Below are 17420 nucleotides of genomic sequence, written 5' to 3' on the forward strand. Positions count from 1 at the left end.
AACTACGATGAGTTAAAGAACTGCCCCTAAAATTCTGTCCTCACCTCAGGCATGGTGACCATGAGGTCAATCCGCCATCAGTCTCTCTCTCTCTCTAACAAGTCTATGGTCAAGCAGGATTATAGCAACTTTACTTTTGCATGTAAAGTCATAATTTGGGGACTATCAATTACAGGTCAGTTTCTTTTTCGTCTATGTTGGACAGGGTGGAGAGTTGTCCTTTCAATCCTGGAGGATTGTTGGGGGTGGGGAATTTCCACTATTAAATCATGGTTTTTCTTAGATAGTAAAATTGCTTCTGATCTAATGGGATGGTTGCCATTATCTATAAATACTATTTAGTCTGAATTTATACAATGATATAGAACTACTCCAGCATTGAAAGCTGGTTCATTTGATTGGAATGGCTGATTTCCAACGCATTGCAAGGCCAACAGCATTGGTTCAATTCCCACAGAGTTTGAGGTCACCATGAAGGTCTTGCCTTCTTGACTTGACCCCTTGCCTGAAGTGTGGGGACTTTCAAGTTAAACTACCACCAGTTGTGTCTCTCTCTCTTTAAGGAAAGATCAGCCCTGTGGTCCGGTAGGACCACGTCAATTTTAATATCATTGATAAAATGGCAACAAGTCCTACACCTAAACATGGCCCCATCAGTTTTGCATGGGAGCACATTATGTTTTGTACATAGGTGTTTCATAAAACCATGTCCATAAAACAGCAGCTTCTGCTAATCATGTTCTGAGGAAGGGTTACTGGAACCGAAACGTTAACTCTGACTTTTTCTTCACGGATGCTGCCAGACCTGCTGAGCTTTTCCAGAAACTTTGTTTTTGTGTCTGCTGATCATGACTTTTTTTAGTCAATTAGGAGCAGGAAACAGAACATCTATAATTTATATCAATTGGGAGCAGGTATAAATTTTGCATATTTACTTGTATAGGTATGATATCCTTTTGAAGAGGTGAAGTATTCCTTTGGATATCTTCCTGGGAAACCTTTGGGCAAAGTTAGGTCCCCTTTGTAGGGATTAGGCCCTTTTTAGATGAGGTCATGTGTTCTTTGTGATTGTTAGGCATGGAGTATCTTAAAAGTTCATAAACTCATTAGAACTGTCAATTTCATTGGACCTGACAAAAGGAAACATTGAAAAGAAATGTCAAAAAGAACAGCCCCAAGGATGTCTAAAACAACTGCCTGGCTGCCAAGGCATTTCAAAGTCATTGAACAATAAAACCATAAGAAACAGGAACAGGTGTAGTCTGCTTGACGCCTTGAACCTACTCGACCATTCAATAGTGAATTAACTTCACAAAGGCTGGTATCTCATCACCAAGTTACCCTTTATTTACACGTGGAAAGTCCTCAACAGTGATCTAGCTTCCTTGATTCCTCTACTGATCAAGAATCTATCTATGTCAGCCTCAAATATACACAAGGACTCTTGCCTCTATTATCACCGTGGGGGGAAAGTTGCGGTCCTTAAAGAACTTGGACATCTGGGAGGAGCTCGAACAGTTCATCCACTTCACCAACACCTTCCACCCCAACCTTCAGTTCACCTGGGCCATCTCCAGCACATCCCTCACCTTCCTGGACCTCTCAGTCTCCATCTCAGGCAACCAGCTTGTAACTGATGTCCATTTCAAGCCCACCGACTCCCACAGCTACCTAGAATACACCTCCTCCCACCCACCCTCCTGCAAAAATTCCATCCCCTATTCCCAATTCCTCCGCCTCCGCCGCATCTGCTCCCACGATAAGACATTCCACTCCCGCACATCCCAGATGTCCAAGTTCTTTAAGGACTGCAACTTTCCCCCCACGGTGATCGAGAACGCCCTTGACCGCGTCTCCCGCATTTCCCGCGACACATCCCTCACACCCCGCCCCCGCCACAACCGCCCCAAGAGGATCCCCCTCGTTCTCACACACCACCCTACCAACCTCCGGATACAACGCATTATCCTCCGACACTTCTGCCATTTACAATCCGACCCCACCACCCAAGACATTTTTCCATCCCCTCCCCTGTCTGCTTTCCGGAGAGACCACTCTCTCCGTGACTCCCTTGTTCGCTCCACACTGCCCTCCAACCCCACCACACCCGGCACCTTCCCCTGCAACCGCAGGAAATGCTACACTTGTCCCCACACCTCCTCCCTCACCCCCATCCCAGGCCCCAAGATGACATTCCACATCAAGCAGAGGTTCACCTGCACATCTGCCAATGTGGTATACTGCATCCACTGTACCCGGTGCGGCTTCCTCTACATTGGGGAAACCAAGCGGAGGCTTGGGGACCGCTTTGCAGAACACCTCCGCTCAGTTCGCAACAAACAACTGCACCTCCCAGTCGCAAATCATTTCCACTCCCCCTCCCATTCTCTTGATGACATGTCCATCATGGGCCTCCTGCACTGCCACAATGATGCCACCCGAAGGTTGCAGGAACAGCAACTCATATTCCACCTGGGAACCCTGCAGCCATATGGTATCAATGTGGACTTCACCAGTTTCAAAATCTCCCCTTCCCCTACTGCATCCCTAAACCAGCCCAGTTCATCCCCTCCCCCCACTGCACCACACAACCAGCTCAGCTCTTCCCCCCCACCCACTGCATCCCAAAACCAGTCCAACCTGTCTCTGCCTCCCTAACCGGTTCTTCCTCTCACCCATCCCTTCCTCCCACCCCAAGCCGCACCCCCCGCTACCTACTAACCTCATCCCACCTCCTTGACCTGTCCGTCTTCCCTGGACTGACCTATCCCCTCCCTACCTCCCCACCTACACTCTCTCCACCCATCTTCTTTACTCTCCATCTTCGGTCCGCCTCCCCGTCTCTCCCTATTTATTCCAGTTCCCTCCCCCCATCCCCCTCTCTGATGAAGGGTCTAGGCCCGAAACGTCAGCTTTTGTGCTCCTGAGATGCTGCTTGGCCTGCTGTGTTCATCCAGCCTCACATTTTATTATCTTGGAATTCTCCAGCATCTGCAGTTCCCATTATCCCTTCTCCCAGGTCAGGTTTGCTGAACAGGGAACTGCCCCAACAGTGACCCAAGAACAAAAATTTCAGACTTTTGGGTTTCTTCAATAAATTTTAAAGTTTGAAATTTCAGCCTCCCCATATGTGTTTCCTTCATTAGTTTCTACTCACAGACATTAGGGACAAACTATATGCCACCTGCATCGTTAAAAGTAACTATTAAAATTAATGAAGCTCAGCGCCAGAAGTTTATTTATTACAATAATATGAAGCACAAGATGAAAGAAATATAGGTTACATAACATGCATACATAATTGCATGAAATAATTGTCCAATTTCTATCTGCTAGGATATGGGCAAAATGATAATACAAGGTATAGACTTGTTTATTACTGATTTAGTAAGGTTTGACAACTTTTCAAAACTGAGTAACCTCTATGTTCTGTCTTCGACTTCTCAATATAATTCTGATAACTTCCATTCTTTTGATATGCAAGTCGCAAAATTATATTAAAAATACAATAAACACTACTTTGAAACCTTAATCATTTCTAAAAAAAACCTTATAGCCAGATATACAGCAACTTTTAGAAGTCATTATTCTAATAAGATAAAGTACAAAAATGTCAAAATTATACTTGTGAAACCAAAGGGTTAAGTGCTGGATTCTACAAAAATGTGAGGGGAAATTGTATTGCTGACTCTGTTAATAACTGAGAGGCTAAACAAACTAATGGGTGTGTATTCATTCTGGCTCCAGCAATGATGTAATCTAGGTTGTTATAGCCACATTGTTCACCATTACAGACATGCCGTAGCGGCAAATTGGGGTCATTCTTTGGTCTAAAAAGGTATTAAAGTGTCAGACAATCTTTGTTTTGACTAATTTAGTTAATCAGCTATTTCACTTGATAATAGTCTTGTTGTAAAAACAGAGTAATACAGTCTCATGGAGTCCAATTAACTATTATATGCTCCTAAGAGGATTACAGGTATCTCCTTTCTTGTATTATTTAATTGCGCCTCATTCGCTGAACAGAATTGTTTTCACTAACTTTGAAATACTTTATGAAATGCAGTGGTGGACACCATTTCAAATTGCTACCAAATCCCAATTAAAGGGGTTGTGTAATCATTATGAGGATGTTTATAGACAATGGGTAGATTTAGCTTCTGGAACAATCTGTACTCAATTAAGCTGAGCTATTGTGGTTGATGTTGTAAATGTTACCAACTGCTGCCATTTAAAGTTTCTGTCTGTGGTTTTTATACATTTTGTTAACCTCTGCGCCTCCTCTTTCTTTGAGTCCTGCTTGAACATAGTTTTACATACATTAGGCACCCATCCTTCAGTAGCTCATCAAAGCGGGAAATCCCAATGAATTTAAGACAGTTACTAGCTGTTAGCTGTTACTGTGTATCAACTACTCGGTACATCCATATGCACACAGTTTCCAGCACGTGTTCACTGCATTATGAGCAGGATTAGGAACCTGAAGCTGAATTTTGCCTTTGTTCTTCTGAAGGTCTTAAAGCCAATTGTAACATCCTATTCCAGTTGGGATCGGCTAACTCATAATAAGCCATTCATTATAACAAGGTGGTTGGGTCATATTTATATACTAATTAACCGTAGGTGCATTTATTATAACTCAATGAAACTCAACCTGAGCTTGAAGAGCAGCGTATCATCTGATGACTGGGCACTTGATAGCCATGAAGGCTCATCATTGAGTTGAGCCATATTAAATCATAAACTCCTGCAACATTCTATTTTCTGTTTCTGTACTGGTCTTTGCTTTTCTCCCTGGTTTTCTTTCCTTCCCCATTTTTTATTCTCCAGCAACAACTGTTCATGATTCTGCCATTCACACCTCCACTAGGTAAATTTTGTTTCTTTACTTATCCCATGAGCATTGTTTCTGGCCTTGCACCATATATGATTTGTTTTCAAAAGCAAAACAATCCGGATCCTGGAAATCCAACCTGAAATTTTAACTCCAAAGATACTGCCTAATCAGTTGATTTTTTTTAGTATTTTGTTATTGTATTATACAACAATCCACAATGCTTCCACTCAATCATATCTATTTTGTTCTTTTTATCTACATTCGCCTCCCACCCTTTTGCTTCCTTACAACAAATTACATTTCTAAATTTGTTGAAAAGCTGAAACATTAAATCTATTTATTACTCCTCAGATGTTGTTTGACCAGTTGAATATTTCTATCATTTTTGTTTTTAATCTCACTTTTACTGCAGACATAGTAGGAACTGCCAATGCTGGAGAATCTGAGATAACACAATGTGAAGCTGGATGAACACAGCAGGCCAAGCAGCATCAGAAGAGCAGGAAAGCTTAATGTTTCAGGTCAGGACCCTTCTTCTGAAAGCTGCAGAGCTTCCTTTGTTTTGTTTGATAGGCTGCTAACTGCTTAACTGACCTCTGAAGCAATTATTTAAATGATGGGCACTTTGCTATTCACAGTCTGCTGATCGGCACTTCCTCGCAATTAAAAGATTTTATCATAAGTAACAGAGGATACTTCAATAAGACATGCTAGTGATGTAGGACAACTAACATGTAACCTATTTCCTCAGTTATCGACAACAGCACATAGGGTGGAAAACACTGTAAGCTCAAGGATAAAATCTAAAAATGGGAATTAAAGACCATGATGTTTATTAGCAGGCAAGAGGAGTGCAGGGACACCTAGGTAAGGAGGTGGGGCTTTTGGTTGGAATTGGAGATGTGGGACCTGAAAAATCCAGAGGCGTGGAGTTTCTGCTGATAACATTGACTGCATCAAGCTGTGTATAGACCCTCAGTATGCAAACACCAAGTGTCACTTCATACTGAGTTTCTATCTATCCCTTGTGATGTGAAGGATGGGACTGGCCTCTCTTCCAGTGGAATGCTCCAAACAGTTGAATCTTTCTGTATCAACTTGTGGAATGATTTGCAAAAAAAGCCTTTGACCACAAGTCCATGAGGAAGTGCATAATGTCCTCAAGACTCTTTAGAAAAAGGAGAAGCAAAGTTAATGTTTTAAGACTCGTATGACCCTTCTTCAGAATTAAAATGTGTTGGAATACTTTATATACTTTTGACAGAGATGGAAAAAGAGCAAGGGGTAGAGGACATAGAAACCCAGTGCAAAAGACAATAGGATTGTTAAAGGAGATGCAAGATGGAAAAAAATGCAAATAAGCTCTTTTCTTCTTGTAATAATAGGGGAAAAATAAGTCATTGTTTTACATTCCCTAGCAACCAACTCCATGCCTCTTCTCCGTAGTGAGTATTTGAGATGAAGCCAGTCTGCTGGCAACCCATGTTGCCAAAATTTGGTCCCAAGACAAGCTTCTAATCTTCCGTTAAAAAGTGTGGAGCTGGGTGAACACAGCAGGCCAAGCAGCATCTTAGGAGCACAATAAGATGCTGCTTGGCCAGCTATCTTCATCCAGCTCCACATTTTGTTATCTCAGATTCTCCAGTATCTGCAGTTCCCATTATCTCTAACCTCCTATTGGCGCCTTCACTCGGATCACCTATTTAAACTTTTGTAGTGGCCAATGAAACCTTCATAAGAGCAATATATTTTGGATGCCAGAAATCTGAAATAAAAACAGAAAATGCTGGAAAAACTCAACAGGTCTGGCAGCATCTGAAGAAAGGGAAAGAGTTAATTCTTTTAATTTTCCAAAATATACTCTATTCATAAAAATTTACTGAAAGCACACACAAAATTATAAATTATACCTGTACAGTTGCAAAAAAAACTCCAAGCCAGACATTGGAATTTTGACTGCTCCACAGCTGCGAACAACAAAAACATTCACTGCTTGTGCAGGTAACAAGAGAGTCTGACAACTAAATGGGCCATGCACCAAAACTTGGGAGGAGTATATTTCTGAGGTGAGGCAGAAACTTACCTTACGGGAGTACCACTCTCTCTCCATTGCAGCTAAAAGCCTGGTCATCAGATGTGAGGCACTCTAGGTGTTGTTATACATGGTGCAGACCTGGTCCATTCCCTGAGACTGCACCACTGCACTCACTGTAGACTTCATCAGGAGGTCAAAGATGAACTGCGCCTGCAGGGACACCATGTACGTAGCCCTGGATAAGGGAGGGAAAGACATACCCAACACTACCATCGTCCTGTACAGAAACAAATTACTGCAGGTGCTGGAATCTGTATTGAAAACAAAAAAAATGGAAATTACAATGGGTCAGATAGCATCTGCGAAGAGCCGCCTAGACTTAAAACGTTAGCTTGCCCTCTCTCCTAAGTCATTATGGTTTCCAGCATATTTTGTTTTCACCATTGTCATCCTGATGGCCACCTTTGTGAGCGACTGCATCAAGCTGTGTATAGACCCTCAGTATGCAAACACCAAGTGTCACTTCACACTGAGTTTCTATCTGTCCCTTGTGATGTGAAAGATGGGACTGGCCTCTCTTCCAGTGGAATGCTCCAAACAGTTGAATCTTTCTGTATCAACTTGTGGAATAATTTGCAAAAAAAGCCTTTGACCACAAGTCCATGAGGAAGTGCATAATGTCCTCATGACTCTTTAGAAAAAGGAGAAGCAAAGTTAATGTTTTAAGTCTCGTATAACCCTTCTTCAGAATTAAAATGTGTTGGAATGTTTTATATACTTTTGACAGAGATGGAGGAAGAGCAAGGGGCAGAGGACATAGAAACCCAGTGCAAAAGACAATAGGATTGTTAAAGGAGATGCAAGATGGAAAAAAATGCAAAATGGTATAAATTAAGGTCTGAAAAGGAAACAATGGTCCCTCTCTACTAATAGCAATTATAGTCAAGGCTGTGGGAGTGGGGGTGGAGAAGGGAAAGAATGTAAGAAATGGAGAACAGACATAGTGTGATCAGTTTCTGAAGTTGTGGAATTCAATGTTCAGAACTCAAAGCTCTAAAGTGTTATTGAGGTGTTATTTTTTGAATTTGCATTGTGCGTCATTGGAACATTGCAGTGAGCCCAGATCAATAATACTACCATGAGAGCATGGCAATGACTGAGAGGTCAGTGTCATGCCTATGGAAATACTAATAAATTGACTTCAAAGATGATTGTTTTCAGTTCTCTGAGTGATCTCACCCTTCCCTCCCTTCTATAATCTCTGCCAAAGCCTCAACCATCCAAGAAATGTGTTCCTATAATTCTAGCCTCTCAGCATCCCAGATTTAAATGTTTTGCCATTGCTAGCTATACCTGGGTCTCAAACTGTAGAATACACTCCCAATGCCTCTTTGCCTCTTTGTCTTGCTTTCCTCCTTTAAGATGCTTCTTAAAATCTGCCTGTTTAGCTGAACTTTTGTTAATCAAACTTAATATCTCCTGAAGACCCTAAGGCATAGGAACTGAAGTAGGCCATTCAGCATTCAAGGTCTGCTACATCATTCAATGATACCTTGGTTGATCATGGTAAGGGTCAAGGCCCAAAACTTCAGCTTTCCTACTCCTCTGATGCTTCTTGTCCTGCTGTGTTCATCACCTTGTTATCTCTTGGTATCCTAAAATCTACTTCCCTGCCACTTTATGACTTGGTGTCATAATTTCACTTACAATGCTCCTGTGAAGCACCTTGAGGCATTTTATTATCTTAAAGGCATTATATAAATGTGAGTTGCTGTTGTATTTCTTCTGATTCCTGCTTGGTAACGTGCAAGGTCAAGACAACAACATTTATAATATCAAGGCCTCCTCAAGAGCTGCGCAAATAATGAATGACCTTTGAAGTGTAAATCAGTGCAGTGATACAGGAATCATGATCAGAAATTTGCAACAGCAAAAGCCAGATAACGGCTAGCTAATTGTTTTTAAGAAATAGTAAAAGAGCTGAAAATACTCCATAGGCCAGGCAATGTCTGTTTTCTCCTCGATCTGTTGGTGAGATTGGAGGTAGGAATAGCATGTCATTGGAATGAATGCTGCTTTCTCACTTCTGCCAGAATTAAGTCTTGGGCAGTAAGGTCCTTGTTTTGTCTTCCCATTCTCCTGGTAAGTGGCGTTTGTAAGTGGCTGATTATTGGCCACTTAAGAGCCACATCTGAGATCAACGGCCAGCATAGGATGTAGTCCTTCAATCAACAGCTCTCAGTGCCTGACCAAGGGACTGTTCATTGAGAAGAGGGTGGGGAAGGCTACTGAGAGCCACAGCCCTGACTTGCTACTGACCCTCCTGCAGCCTACTCCCACAATGTCCCTCATGAAGCCCCTTACCTTACTTATGTATGTCCAGTACAATGCCCTAATCCTGGGATTCCAGAATGTTGTTCTTCTGGCAGCTGCCATGGCCTCAACAGTGGCACTGCTAAGCACAAAGGATGTCAACTTCTGATTATCTGACAGCTCTTGGTGGATAAGACTTAAGACCTCAGGTCTTGATTCCTGGGGAAGATCTGCTGCTGGTTTTTCATAAATGGACACGACGGCTCCCCCTCTGGCTTTCTAGCAGGAAGTCAGTGTTGCACTGGGGTGGACAAAGTCAGATGTCCCACGACTCCCAGCTATTGTCCAACAGGGTTATTTGAAATCACAAGCTTTCAGAGCACTGCTCCTTCTATCATTTCACCTAATGACGGAGCAGTGCTCCAAAAGCTTATGATTTCAGATAACAGTGTTGGACTATACCATTGTGTTGTGTGACTTCTGACTTTTGCCAGACAGAAGGCAAGACTCCTGAATTTCAACAAGATTCCCCCAGTATGTCAGGCCAGCCACGCTGATGAAAGGTCATTGATCAGAGGCACTAACTCTGATTCTCACTCCAGAGATGGCTGCCTGTGCTGCCAAGTATTTGCAACAATATCTGTTTACATTTCAGATTTCCAGATTTCACAGCATATTGCCTTTATAATTATTTTTTAACATTGCTTATTGGTGGATCAATATTGGTCAGGAAATCAGGGATAACTCCCCTGAGATAATAGGAACTGCAGATGCTGGAGAATCCAAGATAACAGGTGTGGAGCTCGATGAACACAGCAGGCCAAGCAGCATCTTAGGAGCAGGAAAGCTGATGTTTCAGGCCTAGACCCTTCATCAGAAATGGGGAAGGGGAAGAGGGTTCTGGAATAAATAGGGAGAGAGGGGGAGGCGGATTGAAGATGGATAGAGGAGAAGATGGGTGGAGAGGAAACAAACCGGGCAAAGAGCTGGGGATGGAGCCAGTAAAGATGAGTGTAGGTGGAGGGCTAGGGAGGAGATAGGTCAGCCCAGGGAGGACGGACAGGTCAAGGGGGCAGGATGAGGTTAGTAGGTAGGAAATGGGGCTGTGGCTTGAAGTAGGAGGACGGGATAGGTGAGAGGAAGAACAGGGTAGCGAGGCGGGGTTGAGTTGGTCTGGTTTTGGGATGTGGTGGGGGGAGGGGATATTTTCTGCTCCTACGATGCTGCTTGGCCTGCTGTGTTCATCCAGCTCCACACCTTACTATCTCAGATCAAGTTTAAAATACCGTCATGGAATCTTTTGCAATCTCTTGAGAGGGGAGAAAAAATCTCTCACTACCTTTGGAGCAACTAAATGAGACACCTGGGAAAATGTAATTTTCTAATTACCATATCTTTGAGAATAGAAAGCAGCAAATAAACTTACATTAAAAATTTAAACTTCTGACTACACTGGACTTGAATACTAATACTTTTGTCGTCCATTTGGGTGGAGTGGTGGCTCAGTGGTTAGCACTGCTGTCTCAGAGCACCAGGGATCTGGGTTTGATTCCAGCCTTAGGTGATTGTGTGGAGTTTATATGTTCTCTCCGAGTCTATGTGGGTTTCTGCCAGACTCAAATTTCCTCCCACGGTCCAAAGATACGCAGGTTAGGTGAATTGGCCATGCTAGGTTGTCCCAAAGTGTTCTGAGGAAGGGTCACCGGACTCAAAACATTAGCTCTGTTTTCTCCTTCACAGGTGCTGCCAGATCTGCTGAGCTTTTCCAGCAACTTTGTTTTTGTTCCAAAGTGTTCAGGAATGTGTAGGCTAGGTGGATTAACCATGCAAAATTGAGGGAGGGGTAATCACAGGGATGGAGCTGGGTCTAGGTCAGATGGTCTTCAGAGGGTCAGTGTAGACACAATGTGCCAAATGTCCTCTACCTGCACTGTAGGGAATCTGCCTCTAGCTTGTCCTTTAGTTATTCAATTTGTGAGATTCTTGAAATATGGTTTATACTAAAAACATTTTAGATTTGTGTTGTTGTTGTTGCAGGAAATTGTTACTATAAAGAAAATGGCTGAGTCTTCCATTATTTTATGATTACATAAGCGAGTAAATGTCCTGAACTGATTTACGGGGATACAGTCAACAGATGAGAATAACTAACTCAAATCAGAATCACATTAAAAAAAGCTCATGAAGGCTGGTATACCTTTCTGTCAATGGTGACTAGCTGGGGAAAACAAAAGCAAACTACACAATATCCTACACTGGCACACGATACCCCTAAACTATTGAATAGATTTGAATCTAGATGTCAGAAATGAAAAATGACAATTATAATTCACAATGATTCTAGTTCTCACAGAGATCACCTTCATGGAGCAACATTTAATGTTTCTTTGAACACATCTTGCATATATGAGATTTGAAGCCAAAAATATTTCAACAAGGACACTTTCATAATTAAGTAGGACAAAGTACCCACCATTTGCTTATGTGTTTAACAGGGATTGGAGTTATTTAAGCACATGTATACCAGTGACACGCTATGAATTAAGATGAAGGTGCTAAAAAAAGCTTAGGGATTCAGATCTTTGCCTGTTTTCCAGATGGTCCTCTGCCAGTCAATTGCTGTATAATATCAAAGCTACTTCTTCATTAGGTTATCACATGTGCACAACCTATCTTGATTTAGTTTTGAGTGTGGTCGATAGCCAATTCATTTAGAATTTGATGAAAAGGCTCTCCAAATTTGAAGGCATTTAAAGCTAAAAGAAGTGTTGGGCTGAATAGTTTTGTAGATGATTTACATTAAAGAGAGAAGTTCTGGAAAATTGAGCACTGTACTTTTCAGCATGGATTTACAAATTTGCAATTGCACAACAAAATTGCATCCTGCAGATTTTTTGCCTTTTGAACTATCTTGAATATATTGAAGTTTCCATTATGTTGCACTAAATAATTCCTGTATTGCCATTAAGTAGTTCTTCTTCTGGCATTGGAAAGGAAAGATAAAATTACTTTTGACAGAGGATTGGTTGATAGCATCAACATCCCAGTGGGAAAAGCTTCAAGGCATTTTATCACCACAATGTAAGATTGGATGCACATAATGAATTTTGCTCCCTTGAGAAAAATGTTGTTAACAATTTGTTTGTTTTTACACGGCATGCCAGGAACAGAAGTTTCATTAGCATTTAATGATAAAGCAAAAACAATGTGTCTAGTAATTTGTCATGATTGCTTACTGCGTGTTGTTCTTGGCTGACTCTTCCATTATTTTATGATTACATAATCGAGTAGGTGCACTGAACTAGTTGACAGAGATACAATCAACAGATAAGAAATACCAACTCAAATCAGAATCACATTTAAAAAATACTCATGAAGACTGGCATATCTTTCTACCAATGGTGACTAACTGGGGGAAACAAAGCAAACCACACAATATCCTACACTGACACAAGACATCACAAGTGTCATCTTAGAACAGTGCTTTCCTGTAAATGATTAACTGCATTAGCAACCTTTTTTTACATAATACCTACTTAAGATATGCATACTTGGAGAAAAACAACCAAGAAACCAATGTTCCAATCTGAGATAATCTTCACACTCAAAGTAAGGGCTAATGTTTGAAATCAAGAACATTGCATATGCTTTCTGTAAATGTAATAACTTTGCGTTGTGGTTTGGATAGAATCTGAGTTGGAACAACAATATAGCCAGAAAGCGCATCTCGTCAGAACACTCTGTGACCTCTTCAAGTATCAGGGTCATTTAATTTGGTCACAAGTTGACTAGAACCATTACTGTGTGATAGATGCATGCAATAAATAAGACAGAGGGCAGAGGCAACGATTAAACTGATGGTTTTTCCATGAGTGCTCAAGCATATTCTACCACAAGAAGGTTTCCAATAGTGATTATTAATCGACACACACAGATCCTTTCTTAGAAAGGGATGAATACTGAGAAACATGTTGCATGCGAAATGCATGCAAACACAAACACATCTCCGATTGTTTATCTATTGAGTACTTATATTTCAACAGTCAACTAGGAATGAAGCTATTCCTTAGAAATGCATCTTTGCCTGTACATTAATCATCCTGAAAGATCATATAAAACAAACAAATAATTATGCTGTCACTTTAAACTACAATACACAACTGTGCACATAGGTGTAGCATGTTCATTTAAAGAGGAACATAAGCCTGGAAAATCATCTTGCTTAGGCTCTTGGGTGGGGGGAAGGGACCCTTTCTTCACTGCCCTCCTTTCTACCATGAGCACTCCTCCACAAGGTCAGCCCTGTCCCTTACCCTGACATATCCATTAACCTGTCCTTCACTCCTCAACATGCCTATTTCCCCAGCTTCTTCATGCCTCAGTTTCCCTCTTTACCATGAGACCATCTGCACGTATCTGGTTCTGAACTCCAGGTGTTGGATTCTAGGCACTATTTGTAAGTAGAAGTCTCATAGCAAACCAATGAATACTTCTTAGAGCAATAAGCAGATACAGGGCAGCTAGCTACCATTCAAGGATACATTTCCCACTGCTCCTTCAGGTGGTGAGGTCAGAAGCCAGAAAAATCTGTCCACCATCTTTATGAAAGCCAGAGTTTCTAAATGGCGTGTAATTTTTGATCTGTAGACATAACAGTAACATTGAAAGGTATATAATTATATTTTACATCATCCTTTTTAAAATTTTCAAGGAGGTAGATATAGCTCTGGTAACTAAATGGATTAAGGGATATGGGGGAGGATGGGATTAGGCTATTGAGCTTGATCAGCTTCAGCTCTTTACTTCTCTTTCCTTAAGCGAAAACTGTCATGTTTAAGCAAACGCACAGACAAATTGTCTAATATCTACTTATTCAGTTTGATATAAAAGTTTGTTTGATGTTGCTCCCATGAAATGTCTTCAGATGATTTAATATAATGAAGGCACAATAAATTGCATGTTGCTATTATTGAAAGAATGAAATAGGTAGGAGTTCATTCTCTGTAGATTCCTATCAGTTGTTTCCACAGTCAGGATGTTTTATTTTTATGGCAATTTGATTTATATAGTGCCTTCAACATTGTATGAACATCGTGAAATACTTCCTCAGAAGGATAAGGAAAAATTAGATGCTATAAAGGAGGATGTGTTTGGAGAGATGACCAAAAGGTTGATCAAATAGGTGGGTTTTAAGAATGTCCGAAAGATAAAAGGTGATGTGAAGAGGCTGAGGGGTTCGTGGAAGGAATTCCAAAACTGAAAACATAGTTGGTTAAAAGGAAGGGGATTGCACAAATGACCATCAATATCACAGGAAGTTGGCTGAAATATTGAAGAAGTTTATACTTTCAGTTGGATTTGTTGTTGCCACATGTACCAAGATTAATGAAAAGTGTTGCTTTACATCGTACCTTATAAAGTACATCAGAGTAACAGAACAGAGTGCAGAATACAGAGTTTCAGCCACCGAGGTGGCGCAGAGACAGAGATCAGAATAAATATTTGATAGTTCTGTTCAAAAGTCTGATAATAGGGGGAGAAGCTGTTCTTGAATCTGGTCATAAGTGTAATCAAACTTTTCTATCTTCTGCCCAAAGGATGAAGGTAGAATAGGAAATAACTGTGGTGAGAGGGGTCTTTGATTGTGTTGGTTACAGAGACTAGGAAGAGATTAGAGTAGATTTAAACACAAAAATGATGTTGATGAGAGAAGTGTGGAAAGGGCTAGCAAAATATCTACAGTCAGAGTATAAGGTATGGAAAAAAAAATTAAGATTGAAGTCAGAGATAATGGGAACTGTAGATACTGGAGAATCCGAGATAACAAAATGTGGAGCTGGATGAACACAGCAGGCCAAGCAGCATCTTAGGAGTGCAAAAACTAATGTTTCGGGAAGTATTGAGAGGTAAAGTAAGTAAAATAGGAGAGTAAATTAGCAATTGTGTTGCTCTTATAAGAAAACTGTGATCAGATATTGATAGGCCGTAAATAAAATGTCAAGACTAGTACAGAAAGTGAACTTATTCAAGGGGGATTTGAGTTGGAATGGAGTTCAGGGAATTGTGATTGATTGGCCAAAGTACCTGAGGAAAGGTAAACAGCAAAAGGGTTGGAAGAAAAACAGTCCTAGAAGAAAAAAGATTGAAATAATGGACATGAGTCTGACATAATGTATTACTTGAGAACAAAAACTGTATCTCCAGCAATCCAATGTCCAATTGATACACTGATGAAACGGCAACCCAGATTTTATGCTAATTTTTAAATTGGATTTGAAGACACGTTCTTCTGACTTTGAATCAAATTGCTGCTAAATTATCCACAAGGAAAATGAACTGTAAGAATTTTGGAATTTTGCAGCAAAGACTTCTGATGGAATCATGAGAAATATAAGTAAAAGTGAAGAATACACTTCATTCTTCTATTTTTATGATTTATGAAGTCGTGCATCTAGCACAGGCGATATATTTTTAACATGTCAAGTAAACCTTTTACCATCAAAAAACTGGTTGCTTGGGGTCAGATGGAAAGTTAGCTTTGTGCATACTTCAGTGGGTTGCAGTCTTAACTCAAAACGTTCTGGATTCAAGTCTCACTCTACAGTTTGGGAACCGGTAACAGGACAGTAACTGCACTGCAATACTGTGGGAACAGACTGCTAAACCTTCAGTGATACTGTATTTTGGATGAGACATTAAACCAAAGCCCCAGCTCCCTTCTTGGATGGATGTCAAAGAGTCCGTGGCACTATTTTGATAAACAGCAGGGGGCTCCCCATGGTATCATGACCAATATTTAACCCCCAATGAAAATCACAGAAACAGATTAATTTGTTCTTTCTTACTTGTGTATGTTTTCTGTTGTTGAGTTGCATAATGGTTATTGCAATTCTTACAATGCAACAGCAAATGCACTTCAAAAAGAGCTTCATGAAATCTATAGAGCTTTGAATCTCTGATTGTTGTGAACAGTGCTGTATAAAATCTCAGCCTTTCTTTCCATTTCAAAACTCTAAATCTGAATCCCAAACCACTGTTCGAACCAGTCCTTGGGCAGAATTCCCCAGTTTGTTGTCGTTCGAGATGGTATACGCCAAATCTGGTTAATTCAAAAAGGGTCCTTCTTTTGAACTCACCTTTTTTCTCTCAAATAACTGATGTTATGTTTTAACTAGGCTTTCTTGATTAACAAAAGAGTGTATTTATTAGATATTTTAAACAAAGCAAATACTACAACACAGCCACATAAATTCGGAATAAGGACTGAACCAAAAAAATTTAAAAAAAGGATACGTGGATCAGTCTTTCTGGGTAATTCTTGAAGACTAGGTAGTTGATTGATGATGGTTGAACTGTTGATTTCAAGATTCTTGGTTTTGCAGGCTAATTAAAATCCTTTTGCCTTGTTTCCTTTTGACAGTGGTTCGTTGGCGGGACTCACAGTGAGGGGAGCTTCCTTGTCTTGTTTTCTTCTAATTAGCTTGTTGTCTAGTTGTCATTTTGCAATCAGAGTGATAGAATCATTGCAGAGCATAGAATCATTCATCTGCAATGTTGGGGTAACTTATGGGTGATTATTTGACTAGAGCCTTCACAGCCCAATAGCACTCAAGCCCAAACCAATGCACATGGACCTCAGTTCACTAGTACATCATCTTCTCCACTTGCAAACACAAATCAGTCCTGAAGAAGTCTCATATCAAGGTTGAAACATTAACTTTGTTTCTGTCTCCATCAATGCACCCTAACATGTTGGATTTCTCCAGCACTTTAGATTACCAGAATCTAAAGTTTTTGAGAAGATTTGTAGCTCAGGTTATGAATGAGGTTGCAGACTTGCTCACCCAGCTGGTGTGTTTGGTGGCAGATGTTTCGTTGCCCTGCTAGGTAACATCATCAGTGCATCTCCAGTGAAGTGTTGGTGTTCTGTCCGGCTCGTTATTTATGTACCTTGTGTATTAACGTGGTTGGCTTTACTTCAGGTTCTGTTTTTCAGTGGTTTCCAGAATCAGCTGTGTTTTGCTTTTGTTACAAAGACAAAGTTTGTAGTCAGTTTTATTAACCCATTTTTGTGTATTCTCAGAAGGCGAAAATATGAAGGAATGTTTACAGGATATGACTTTCTACCGAGGGAGAGGAATTAGTCGACACCCTCATTATTTCTTCTTGTCATGGCTCTCTTTTTCTCCATCAACATTTCCTGTTTTCACTCATTTTTAGTCCAAAAATGTATCA

The sequence above is a fragment of the Stegostoma tigrinum genome, chromosome 13, assembly GCF_030684315.1.
Source record: "Stegostoma tigrinum isolate sSteTig4 chromosome 13, sSteTig4.hap1, whole genome shotgun sequence".
NCBI classification, from domain to species: Eukaryota; Metazoa; Chordata; class Chondrichthyes; order Orectolobiformes; family Stegostomatidae; genus Stegostoma; species Stegostoma tigrinum.